This window comes from Protomyctophum parallelum (assembly GCF_964188405.1).
Source record: "Protomyctophum parallelum genome assembly, chromosome: 11".
Classification (NCBI taxonomy): Eukaryota; Metazoa; Chordata; class Actinopteri; order Myctophiformes; family Myctophidae; genus Protomyctophum; species Protomyctophum parallelum.
The window spans coordinates 36,302,938-36,316,371 of NC_139707.1; the positions used below are offsets into that span (position 1 = coordinate 36,302,938).

At 39.7% G+C, this 13,434-nt stretch overlaps 1 long non-coding RNA gene across 1 annotated transcript; it reads left to right on the top strand.

The window, feature by feature from the left end:
• The first annotated feature begins 5,133 nt into the window (after positions 1 to 5,133).
• Positions 5,134 to 12,988, top strand: LOC310866471. The gene is made up of 4 exons (XR_014569919.1): positions 5,134 to 5,262; positions 7,558 to 7,662; positions 10,600 to 10,686; positions 11,328 to 12,988. It is a non-coding gene; the product is annotated as an uncharacterized lncRNA (long non-coding RNA).
• Positions 12,989 to 13,434: the final 446 nt, after the last annotated feature.

A 13,434-nucleotide genomic window follows, 5' to 3' on the forward strand; every position in this document is an offset into this window, starting at 1 on the left:
CTCTCCAGCTCTTTAATAAATAGAAAATGGTTTAATCAGGAGTTGTAGTAGCCCCAGGATAATCTAAGCGGTGGATATTGCTCTTGTCTTCATGTCTTTATGTATGTAAATTGTCTTGTTGTTTGTGTCAAATGCGTGTATATGTGTTCTGCATATACTTGGCTGCTGTGTTGCAAGATAATGGGAGTTACTGATACTATGGGAGTGAATGGGAGTGAAAGGGAGGTACTGTTACTATGGGACTGATACTATGGGAGTGCATGGGAGTGGATGGGAGTGAATGGGAGGTATTGTTACTATGGGACTGATACTATTTGAGTGAATGGGAGTGAATGGGAGGTACTGTTACTATGGGACTGATACGATGAGAGTGAATGGGACTGAATGGGGTGTACTGTTACTATGTGACTGAATGGGAGTGAATAAAAGTTAATGGGAGTGAATGGGACTGAATGAGAGGTACCGTTACTATGGGACTGTGTTTAACAAAAAACTGGAGAGACCGGGAGACCTCTGTTACTGAACAAACACTATAGCAATGATTTTGTCACAATATAGAGCTATTTAACACTGTTACTGAACACACACTATAGCAATGATTACTGTCACACTATAGAGCTATTTAACACTGTTACTGAACACACACTATAGCAATGATTACTGTCACACTATAGAGCTATTTAACACTGTTACTGAACACACACTATAGCAATGATTACTGTCACACTATAGAGCTATTTAACACTGTTACTGAACACACACTATAGCAATGATTACTGTCACACTATAGAGCTATTTAACACTGTTACTGAACACACACTATAGCAATGATTACTGTCACACTATAGAGCTATTTAACACTGTTACTGAACACACACTCTATAGCAATGATTACTGTCACAATACAGAGCAATTTAATTTAGGTAACCAAATTGACCCCAATAGTAGATCTTTACACTCTCAATAGTTCAATTGTTGTTAAGCATCTGCTTAATTTCCAAAAAACTACACAATTAGAGAATGTAGAAGATTGCTACTTTTGATCCTTGGATTTTATAATGCTGATTGTAGCATAGCGATAGTGGTTAGTGACTGAGCTTTGTTAACATGAGTGCCCGGGATCGTTTCCCACCAATTTCAAAGAATGTTTGTTGCTTCGTGCCAATTTTCACAGAATGTTTGTCCTTTTACCTACCAGACAATACTCTTCTCACCTCTAGTCGATTATTTATTCAGCATTTGAGCCACTGACCACCATTGTGAGAGTCTATTAATGTGAAATGGTGGTCCGTGGCTCAAACATGTTATCACTTTTGAAGTTACTTGTTGTGTTTAGATATGTAAATACTACTCTTTAAAGCCGTGTTTCGGTAGTCGAGTGGGTACTGTCGACGGTTAGTAAACATTGAGGCCGGGCATAGTTGTTTATAAACCTTCGACACTAACCATTCGGCTACTGAAACACTGTTTTACAGTTTCGTACAAACATCATATATAAACATCATAACAAGTAACTTCAAGTGATAGACGTTTGAACACACAAACAACAACAGCGTTAAGTATTAAATAACATTTATCACTTACTTGCTCCGAAGACCGATGGTGACGTGGCACTTCCAAACAAACACTGACCAAACCTACCTCCACGCGTCTCTTCCGTATTTGAGGGCGGCGGCACTTCCTTCCGGTGTGAGGCCACGCCCGCGAGATTTAACCGGGAATCTATTGTAGTCATATTGTAGTCATATTGCCCCTACGTTACATCCGGGTCCCTTGGTCCCATCCGCTTCTAATGCAAAATAGCTAATTATGAACGCGTGAATCTTTTTTTTTTTTTACAATAACGTTATTTGTCAGAAAGGAAGCCATTGGGGGTTAAAATGGGTCTTAATGCTTCCAACTCATATAACTGTCACCAACAACACTTATAATGATATTACATGAAGCAGACAGCCCTGTGATGAAACCTTTAGCATTACACTGTGGTTAATATGTTTTTATTCACAATGGAATGTTATTGTACTCTTAATATATCATGGTGTAGCACAGCACAGTAGATTCATATTTCAATCGATCTGGGATGTTAAAATTGTGCAAAACTCTGTTCAATGAATGGCCTCTTCTGCTACATTAAAATTACTAAACATTAAACGTTACTTATACCTGTTATTGAGACTCCTATAGAGCATGTTGACATGGATAGCTTGGTTAGTAGTATCTCTGTTAGTTAATGCAGTTTGATTGATTCAATTAATAGCCTATTTTATTAGACAAAAATGTAGAACAGTAGTGTCATAGAGTGGAAAATGCCATTTGGTTTAATGTCACAGAATGCAGTGCCACGTAGAGCAGCATGATAAATGGTTAACTTTATAGTGTGTTCAAAAATGGCAGATCTGCAAGTTCAGTGTCTTGAATGAGATGTGCTGTGAGTTTGCATATCTGCTATTGTCCAGCATAGGACCGTTGCACAGTGAAGTATAGACAAGGCTTTAGGATTTATAAGTCGTTTTTAGAATATAATAGAATATTCACTCCAGTGAATAGCATTTATCCATTTAGATAACTTTTTGATGTTATTTAATTACTTATTTTTACACAGAAACATAATGTGTGTCTTTACAATAACTGTAATGTAATAATAATACTAATAATGTAATGTAATAATTATTAATTAAATAACCTTATTTTATTCTGAAGGCAACCGGATGTCTTAAATTAGCTAGCTCTCAGACAGGAAGTTCTAAATTAGCTCAAAAGACGGAGCCATCCGGGAGCAAGAATAAGACTTCCTGTGGCAGATCTCTTCAGAATAAAAGTACCCTCTAGTCTAGTCTAGATAATCGTTTTTGTTTACTCTAGGGCCTAGAGTAAACAAAACGATTATTTGCACATTAATTTAAAACAAAAAAATAAGTATATAAACGAAAATATACAGCAAATTATGTTTCTGTGCATTTGTTTTAACATTAAAAAATATCTGATGGATATGTTTACTGGGACATACTAGCCAGGGGGTGTAGGCTACTGTACATCAAGCTGCCTCACGCTAGAGAAACAGGATATAGGCCCCTGCCCTATGAGGCCGAGCCTCATGGCTCGGCCGGGCTTACTTACTTATGTTCACTGGAGTGCATAGCACTTACAAACTGGACGCTGGACTGGCTCTTCGTGTGAGCTATTGTGACACACTGTATGCACACGCTCGAGAAGACCTCCTCTATCTAGTATCAATCTAAAGAATAAGGTCGTGAATACAAGTGGCCGAAATGAGTTTTCTTCAACGGGTGGCTGGCATCTCCCTTAGACATAGGGTGAGAAGTTCAGTCACACGAGACTCGGAGTAGAGTCTCTGCTTCTTTCGCCTGGAAAGGAGCCAGCTTAGGTGGTTAGGGCAGTTAGGATGCCTCTCGGGCGTCTCCCTTGAGGCACATCCCACTGGGAGGAGACCCCGGGGCCTTGGAACGTCTCGGGATCCCCCAGGAGGAAGTCACCAATGTTGCTCTGGAGAGGGAAGTCTGGAACACTCTGGTGGAGCTGTTGCCCCCGCGACCCGACTACAGATAAGCGGTTGAAGCTGGATGGATGGATGGATGGACGACACACAGAAAGTGCTGTTTCCAGACTATAGTGGTTGCTGGACAATTATTTTTCTTCGTGTCAGCTGTTCTGACACACACAGGTTTAGGGAGACCTCCTGTACAACACGACACTCAGCTAAGCGGGAGAGGTGTGAACTGAGTGGTGCAACTCCCCTCTCCCCCTGCCCCTCTCTCTCTGTAATTAGCAAGCAACAGTGCAACACTATATCTCTCTCTCTCTGTTTCTGGCACAACAGCGCCACTTTTGCCCCTACTGGTACTCTAAACATTGGGACATAGTCCAACATTCAGTCACATATAGTCACATAGGTTAGGACATAGCTGTTCCTTGGAGTGGTTGCATCATTCAAAAAGTGTATGGGCCGTGCAGTGGGCCAGAGGTCCGAATTTGTTTTTCCAGACTATAGTGGACACTGGACAAAAACGGCTCTTCGTGTTAGCTGTTCTGACACGCTAACCCTTGTATAAGCCATTTATTTATGTCGTCCTGTCTAAATAAACAGATAAAAGTCATTACTTCAAGTAGGGTTAGGGTAAAATGTTTTCTGTCTTTAAACTAATCTAGGCCTATACATTTGTCATTCATTATCCTTTATTTAACTAAGTTAAAATCACTCTTTTTATGACAAAAGGTAAATGAGCGTCGCGCCTGGCTGTCACAGACATGTGCGCAAAGCAAGTTCATTGCAGTTGCCGGTGGCCGTTCATTGGGCCGCCTCAGCATCACGTTCTCATTCACAGGATTCACTCATCCAGTCATGACACACAAACTCATTCATTCCAGCTTCATACCGGCTATTTAAACTGGAAGTTTGCACTGCTCATCCTGCTTGCTTGTTATTACACACATTCTGTTGAGCTGCTGTTTGCTAAAGCTTTGCTGCTCACCCTCCTCCACCCCAGCTACCACCTGTCATTTGGATCTGCTGTTTTAGGTACGGGTGCCTTTATGATTGGGACTGATCAAATTCAGATGCCAAACCATAATAAATATTGCTCATTTTATATTCAATAAATATATATTCCATCCATTCATGAGTTGTCCTGACTGAATTATGATTTTGACAATATTTCTAAATTGTTCAAAACTTCAAATATAGATAAATTAAATAATAAGAATGGAATAAAATATAATAGGCTGGATACACAGTATAAATAAATAGTAGATTTGTATTTGTATTGTATTTTTGTTGTTAAATAGGTGGATCAATCCTGGATCAATTCCATCTCTCTCCGCGCGCGTGCGTGCGTGTGCGCGCACGAACCTTTGTAGACCGTTTGCCATAATAACAAAGCAGATCTGTTTTAATTCAACAAGTGAAGTAAATAGTTTAGATTATTCTCTTTGTTCAACACTTTGACAAACAGAATATGGGTAGAGCACAGCTCAGCAGCTGCGGGGATCGATCTCCCATCCAGAGAAGCTGTATCACGCTTTAATTGATTTATCATTGACGTATTAAATCTTTATTTCTTTTCTTTTTGGAATTAATTTGAAAGTTAAGACCGGAAGCCTTATTTGTTGTTATGGTGTAGCACTTGCAAGCTTTTCTTCACGGTTTATCGCTGCACGGCGGCAGACAGCACTCCTGTAAGTACAAACATGGAGAAGAAACCTTCATCTCAGCATGACAACAAGTCGTCAAGCTGTATAGATTGGGTATAAAACTATAGCTGTTTGATTATTTTGCACACGAAAACACTTTGATGCTAACTTTAGCTTAACGGCTAGTTTAGCAGTTAAAGCTAAAACTGTTATAGCCTATCCTTCCAAGATCATTTGACAATCTAGGCCGTACGTTATTATAAATAATGTACTCTGCTATTACCGGTTTATGACACATTTGTTTAAAAACAATTTCAACGTCTTCTAGTGACATTTAGCTCAAACTGATCGGGCCCAAAGACCAAATGAAGGCCTGATTTTATTATTATTAATTCATAATTAGTAATGTGTTTTTAAATAGTCATATGACAGCAGAACTGTCATATGATGATGAAGTATTACAATGGACATTAATTCATGAAAATATGAATGACATAATATTGGCAATATGTCTATTGATGTATTGTAGATACGTTTCTCCTTTAGTGATAATTATACATTAAATTGAGTATTATCATGTTATAAATATTCTTGTGTCTCGTTTAGTGACACTGATTATAATATACGTTTAGTAAAAAAACAATAATACTTGGGGCATGTCATGTGGTCTATACCTGCAGAGCCTTTGCGATCATTTTTGGCACCCCTGGTCTACTAATGTTCATAAGTTCCTTTAGTGAATTGTTGTATTCCTGTGTATTCCTGTTTCCTTTAGTGATAATGTAGTAGTAGTGTATATCTTCTATTCTTCTGTCTCCTTTATTGAAATCAATTATTTTTTAATATTAGTCAAATGTGTATGACTATTAGTAAACTAATCATTTCCTTTTGAATGATAGCCAGCCCTAAAAGTGGCAGTTATGTTGGTTGTAATTCCCGGCCAAGCTGGAGGAAATTATATGTCTCATGGAATAGTCAGTGTTTTTACAATAATTATGATCTTGAAATACAATGATAGTTCAAAGAGCTCAAAGAGTACGGAAGCAGCAGAAAAACATATAGTTGGAAAGTATTTGGACTTGTATCATGCCAGTTAAGGTTGACATCACTTTCAAATTATTTTCACTAATAGAGATGGGAGATAATATTGCATATTGCTCACCAGAAATATATAATATATAAAATACTGTATTTTCTCGTTTTTGTTAAATTAAAATACGGTAACCATAATTATCATAATTTGTCTGGAATCTCATTTTGTAAAAGAAAGGTTGTGAGAAAATGGTATCGTGAACCAACGCTGCAACGTGTTGAGAGCTTGTAGATCAGCTATTTTCGGGGCGCAACCCAGCACTCTTTAGCTAGTGGAGATGCGGTGTACGACATTGGATTTCTAAACAAATTTGTTCAGCGCAAAATGCAATTCTCCTGAATGCTAGCTGCCTTCCGGCATGGCATGGAAAAGAGTGGCATTTGCATTTCTTTCACCATGTAGTAAATGCTGCATTCATGGTCTGGAAAGGGCAGTTGTTTTACAGACCGGTAAAAGGGCAGAGGCTGAAGCCCCCTTCGATGTCTACGTGTGCACGTCCCTGACTACATTCCTAACGTTTGATTGTGTTAACACTTAACAGAAGAATGTTGCTTCCCAGTCTGTAAAAACACTCCAAAAAGAAAGAAAGAGAAAGAAAAGAGAAAACGGGAAGATTAAATGCTCTGTGCTGCTACAAGACTGTAGTGAACACATGCGTCTCGCGGGAGCAAGCAGTGAATAAACTATGCTTCGTCTTTAATCCAACAATATGTCGGACTCATGAAGCTGCATAGATGATTTAATAAAAAAAAAACATTACAAAACACCAGTACCATAGGAAAATTATGTGAAATTAGGTGTCAGTGTTTTATTTCTTTGGATGTTTCATGTATTCTACTGGCCCAGGGGGTTCAAACGGTACTTCCAGGCCAGGCCTTCCAGTTCATTTATAATGTCGATCAGGGACGTGCACACATAGACATCAAAGGGGGCTTCAGCCCCTGCCCTTTTACCCATCTGTAAAACAACTGCCCTTTCCAGACCACGAATGCAGCATTTACTACAGTGAAAGAAATGCAAATGCCACTCCTTTCCATGCCATGCCGGAAGGCAGCATTCAGGAGAATTGCTTTTTTTCTCCAAAGTCTCCTGGACTTGAACACAGCATTTTGTACAAATTTGACGTTACACCGCATCTCCACTAGCTAAAGATTGCTGGGTTGCGCCCCGGCGAAAGTAGCTGATCTACAAGCTCACAACGCGTGATCTGCTATTTTAGCTATTTTAGTCCAAAAGTGCCGTCTGACAGGATTTCCAGCCCCTGCCTCTCTAACACTCTCTGCACGTCCCCGATGTCGATCCCTGCTTCCTTTCAGAGTCAGACCAGTCAGTGGAGTCCAGCCTGCAGGTGGAGATGAGTTCTCCTGATTCAGCCATGACCATTTCTATTAAACGGGAACCTGAAGAACACCCGGACGTCTGTAAGTTTCATGCTCTCACTCGTCATTTATTTTTATTCTGTTGTTCTTTGATTGATTGACTACTTTAACAGTTTGCAATTAAGTACAGTGGTACAATTTTACAATAATGCTAAAAGGATAACACAATGTTTCCATAGAGCACCGAAGTCTGACGTCACTTTCAGTAGAGGGCGTCTGTCCCCAGGTTCATGTATTTTTTTAGTTGCATTGTAATCCCCATAGGGGGGATTTTAGATCGCTTCATATAAGAACTGTGTTTGAAAAATAAACATGTCACCCCGGCCGCTTCACTCATATGGATATGAAGAATCAACTGACTGAGAGAAAACGCTAATGTTACTGCTGCTGAATTAGTTAGATTTTCGCTAGAAGCAGACTGTATCATATATGAGTGACTGACTGTTGCAAACGATACAGAGACACCTCCCTGACAATAACGCAGAGACAGCTTGTTTATTTTTGGACCACAACGCTTATAGTAGACGATATTAAGATCACCCCATGTTATTCTCCATAGAGAAATTACTTCCGCGAACCAGGGGAATCGAAGGGATGAGCAATTTACGTCAGGACTTCGGTGCTCTATAGAGCACCGAAGTCCTGCCGTCACTGTCAGTAGAGGGCGCCAGTGCACAGGTTTGTGTACTTTTTATTTGCATTGAAATCCCCATAGGGGGATTTTAGATCTCTTCATATAAGAACTGTGTTTAAAAGATAAACCGATCATCCCGGCCTTTTCAGTCGGATATGGATATGAAGCATCGTCTGAAGGTGTAAATGTACAAATATACCCAAAGAGTAACAAAATAAGCACTAGAAACGAGGCAAACAACCCAAAGACTACATTTCCGGGTGGCTGCAGCTGCCCGTCGCACAACATAAACTGACATGTTAACAGTTTCCGTGCTTTGAATGGATTACTCCAGGTTATTGTCGCTGCCATATCGGACATACGCGCCTTTTGTTTTATGTGTTTAATCCGCCGTAATGTAAACAAAAAAAAAGAAAATCCGTCATCGCCGCGGAGAAAAAGAGAAGATGCATCTGTTTTGAGATGAAACCGGAAATCGTCACATGCTGTGGGCTGCTAGGGCTTCTGGGAAATTGAGGCCAATGTAAACGAATGGGGTTCAACGCCTCATGGAGGAGGGTCCTGTGCTGCGTCTTCCGGGTGTACCAAGATGGCGGGTGTTCCAGCCGTTCATAACAAACGGCGGAAGCTTTTTTCGCTCGATTTTCGCGGATTAAAAGCCCAAATAATTCAGCGTATGCTCTAAAGGTAATACAACAATCTCGGCAGTGAAGGGGGGTTGATTAAAAGTCTGATAAATCGTTTTCCGCAGTCAAACTGTTAATTAAGTTGTTTTTATTGATATTTAATGTTTCGTGGTTAGTAGTAGTACGAGTCGAGTCACCGCCAGCTGAGCTTACGTCAACGAGGAATCTCAGGAACGCAATGTGTTGACAGCTGGGCGTGACGTATATTAGCAGCGACATTGCTTTCATATGTAGTTTCAAGGTTTTTGCGGCCAAATTAATTCCATTTTCTCCAGAAACTGGCTGTATCAAATATGAATGGACATCATTAACGACGCACAGCCACCCCCCTGACAGAAAGGCCGGGATGATCAGTTTATTTGTCAAACACAGTTCTTATATGAAGCGACCTAAAATCCCCCTATGGGGATTTCAATGCAAATAAAAAAATACATGAACCTGTGTACTGGCGCCCTGTACTGAAAGTGACGTCAGACTTCGGTGCTCTATTGTGGTCCTGTGTATTCAATTAATCAAGACATATAAAGACATACAATACTATAAAAGAAATCAATACTAGGAGCAGTAAAAGTGTATTAACAGAAAAAATTATGGGCCGCAGAGCACTTTATACAGTATGTACAGTACAAATGACCCGGGTCTCAAGCTCGAGGATGCGGACGCAATTCAAAACCAATTTATATCAGTCAATCTGCAAAGTGTGATGGCTAATTCCTTGTTTGAATTATGTTTTATCATCTGTCAAACTTCTTGCTTCAACTTCACTTTATCTCCTCATGTGTTCAAGCTATAGTTCTAAAGGAATATCCCATGGAAGTGATATGTTTTACAATTCTTTATTGTCTAAACAAGTCTTGGTCAGTGAGAGAGTGAGATTGGTACATGGCAGCAGAAATATAGTCATGTCGTCTCATCTTGGTTTATTCATTGACAACGTGCAGTCGTGTTCGTAACCCAACAACACGTTGTGAGCTTTTAGATCAGCTATTTTCGACACGCGACTCGCTGTACAGTGAATATAAGGGCTTAAGGGACCGGGGAGCTGTTCTCACATTATTGCTTTCATAGTGCGAATATATCGTCAATCTGCGATTTTGGGGCAGACTATGGCTGATTTTGGCATTTTGGCATATCGTCCAACCTTGATTAGTTGATTTACCTTATCGACTGATTAATTGTTAAGCAGAGATTTTCCTGTACAAGCTACTGTACATTATAACACCTGATATGGAGACAATGCTGAAACCTTTTGTCATCTCTCTAACACTTTAAATTATAAAACCAGCGACATCCTACCGGTAGCCACAGCACTCTGTTCTCATTGGAAATAAAGGGAAAGATGATTACACAGAGCAGCAACTGTATTGGTGGTGAAACAATTAGAATGAGAATGAGCTTTATTGTTAAATAACATTACTTTTATTTTTGTGCACGCTACACCATTTTGTAGTTTTCTTGAGAAAGGATGATCAAGGTAGACTAAGAGCAGGAGAGTAAAGTAAAACAGGATAGAAACATGTCAATAATCAAATCAAAAGCATTACGTTGCATGCCACATGGGTATAGCTCTGCTCTCCTCGTATGCAAACAGATGGACGTAGCGAACACACTCTTGCTATTTTTATATTTATATATATATAAATATTTTCCTCTCTCCAGCCATGGACACAGAACAGCATCGACGGATCTATCTAATGTTTGAAGAGGAAAGCGACGAGGAAGATTTCTATGGATTCACTGACTCGGGTATGGAGGAGAATTGTATTAAAAGAAAACTAAATGTAAAAAAGATCCATGCTTCATGGATTCTGCTAGACCAGTTCATACTCTGTGCTCCACCTGGACTGAATTGGTCAGCGGGAGAATAAAAAATCAGACCCGTCTGAAGTGAGTGGCACTGTACTGTACCACTCGCCTGTACAAAAGTAGCCTGTACAAAAAGTACAGGCTACCACAATGGCATAAATTCAGCCACTCATTGACTATTATTGAAGAATATATTTTCTTCATTTCAATACAAGGCGTAGACCATTGACGTTTGATGTTCATCATTTGGTGTTTTCAGAAAGTAGAGAGTAGAGACTCTTCGTCGTTTACAAGATTAGTAAAAAAAAACAGTGCTTAATCTGCCGTATTTTCCCAAATAGTAGCCCAGTGTTCGAGTCCTGTTCATGACGACCGTTGCTGCATGTCTCTCTCCTTCTCTCTCTCCCTCTCTTTCCTGTCTATCTCCACTTGATACTATCAATAAAACATACAGTATAGGCCTATATATATATTACTTGTGTCTTCCACCTACCACAGCTAAATTACAAGAAACGGTGTGTGGGGATAAAAATGGAAGTTCAAACATTAAATATTTTTCTCTCATTTTATCTTTTGCCCAGACTTCCTGCACCTCCCTGTGGGTAAAGAGGAAGTTCCCCCTGGTCAGCAAGAGAGGAGCCCTTCAGACACTCCACAGATTACGGAGGACCAGGATGAACTATTTCAAAGACCGGCTCATGGGTCAACGTTGAAATTAGCAGTGAAAAGTGAAGATGATGATGAAAACGGAGAGACAGAGGATCTAGGCAGTACCTCAACGGAACACATGAAAACACAAGCGTATATAGAGTACTGGGTAGCATCACAGCAATCTAGTGATGACCAGCTTCTCTCCTCACAGTGTTCTGAATCTGACAATGAAGACAGTGATGATTGGGAGGAGAGCAGGGAAGGTCTGTCAGCTTTAAACACGTTGAAATCAGACGCGGCACAAAATAAACTTTTTGATTGTGCAGTTTGTAGTAAAAGCTTTTCACGTAAGGATGGTTTGAAGTCACACATGAGGACTCATACAGGGGAAAAGCCCTTTACTTGTAATGTTTGCGGCAAAGGCTTTGGTCTCATGGGTGATCTAAAAACACATATGAGGACTCATACAGGGGAAAGGCCGTATACTTGCAAATTTTGTGGTAAAGGTTGTAGTCAAAGTGGTCAACTTAAAGATCACATGATGACTCATACAGGGGAAAGGCCATTTACCTGTACAGTCTGTGGTAAAGGCTATCGACAAAAGAAACATCTGAAGACACACATGAGAAATCATACAGGTGAAAAGCCCTTTACATGTACAGTGTGTGGCAAAAGCTATACTCAAAATGAAACTCTCAAAACACACATGAGGATTCATACAGGGGAAAAACCATTTACTTGTACAGTTTGTAGTAAAAGCTTTGGTCGTATGGACCGTCTAAAAGACCACATGAGAATGCATACAGGGGAAAAACCCTATATATGTAAAATTTGTAGCAAATGCTTTGGTCAAAAAAACCATTTGAATAGACACATGAGGACTCATACAGGGGAAAAACCCTATTGTTGTACAATTTGTGGTACATGCTGTGCTCAAATGAGCGATCTGAAAAGACACATGAGGGCACATACTGGGGAAAAACCCTTTAGTTGTATAGTTTGTGGCAAATGCTGTAGTAGAATGAGTGATCTAAAAAGACACATGATGACTCATACAGGAGAAAAACCCTTTAGTTGTACAGTTTGCGGCAAAGGTTGTCTTCAAAAGGGTGATTTGAATAAACACATGAGGATTCATACAGGTGAAAAACCATATGTTTGTACAGTTTGTAACAAAGCCTGTAGTCAGAGGAGTGAGCTGCAATCACATTTGAGGACCCATACAGGGGAAAAGCCCTTTACTTGTACAGTTTGTGGCAAAGGCTGTAGTCAGAAGAGTAAGCTGAAAGAACACATGGCGACTCATACAGGGGAAAAACCCTTTAGTTGCTCAGTTTGTGAACAAAGATTCAGTCAAAGTGATGATCTGAAAATACACACCATTTCTCACTTTGAGGAAAAAAGCCTGTAGTAGCATTTATTGACAAATGTTTTGGTCAAAATGCAATTGAGGTTTCATTGAGGATTCATTCAAGTTATTTGATTGCATACAATGCTGTGTTGCTATTTTATATGCTCCCATGCCATTATTACCGGCAGCACATGGATTACTTGTAGAACAATAGTAGTGAAAGAGTGTCAGGATTTAAATAGGCATATTCATTGCATACATGCAATAATGTGCATAATGTCCGGGTTTGATGATGATGTCACGTGCATACCCTCTATAGGGTAGCGTGTAGAGCCCCTCTAATATAGGACATTTTTTCAACACATTCCCTTAGCGGTTAATACACTTTCTCCAATATGGCCATCACTAATCCAATGGTGTGTGTGTGTGTGTGTGTGTGTGTGTGTGTGTGTGTGTGTGTGTGTGTGTGCGCGTATATATACTGTATATTTTATATATATATATATATTAGAGCTGGGACTCGATTAAAAAAATTAATCTAATTAATCAGAGGCTTTGCGATTAATTAATCTAGATTAATCGCATTTTAATCGCATATCAATATTCAACCCGAGAACAGAGAGAAACCTTTTTTTCTTTTTTTTATTGGTATCCCAGTGAATCAACGAATAGTGACTACAGGATAC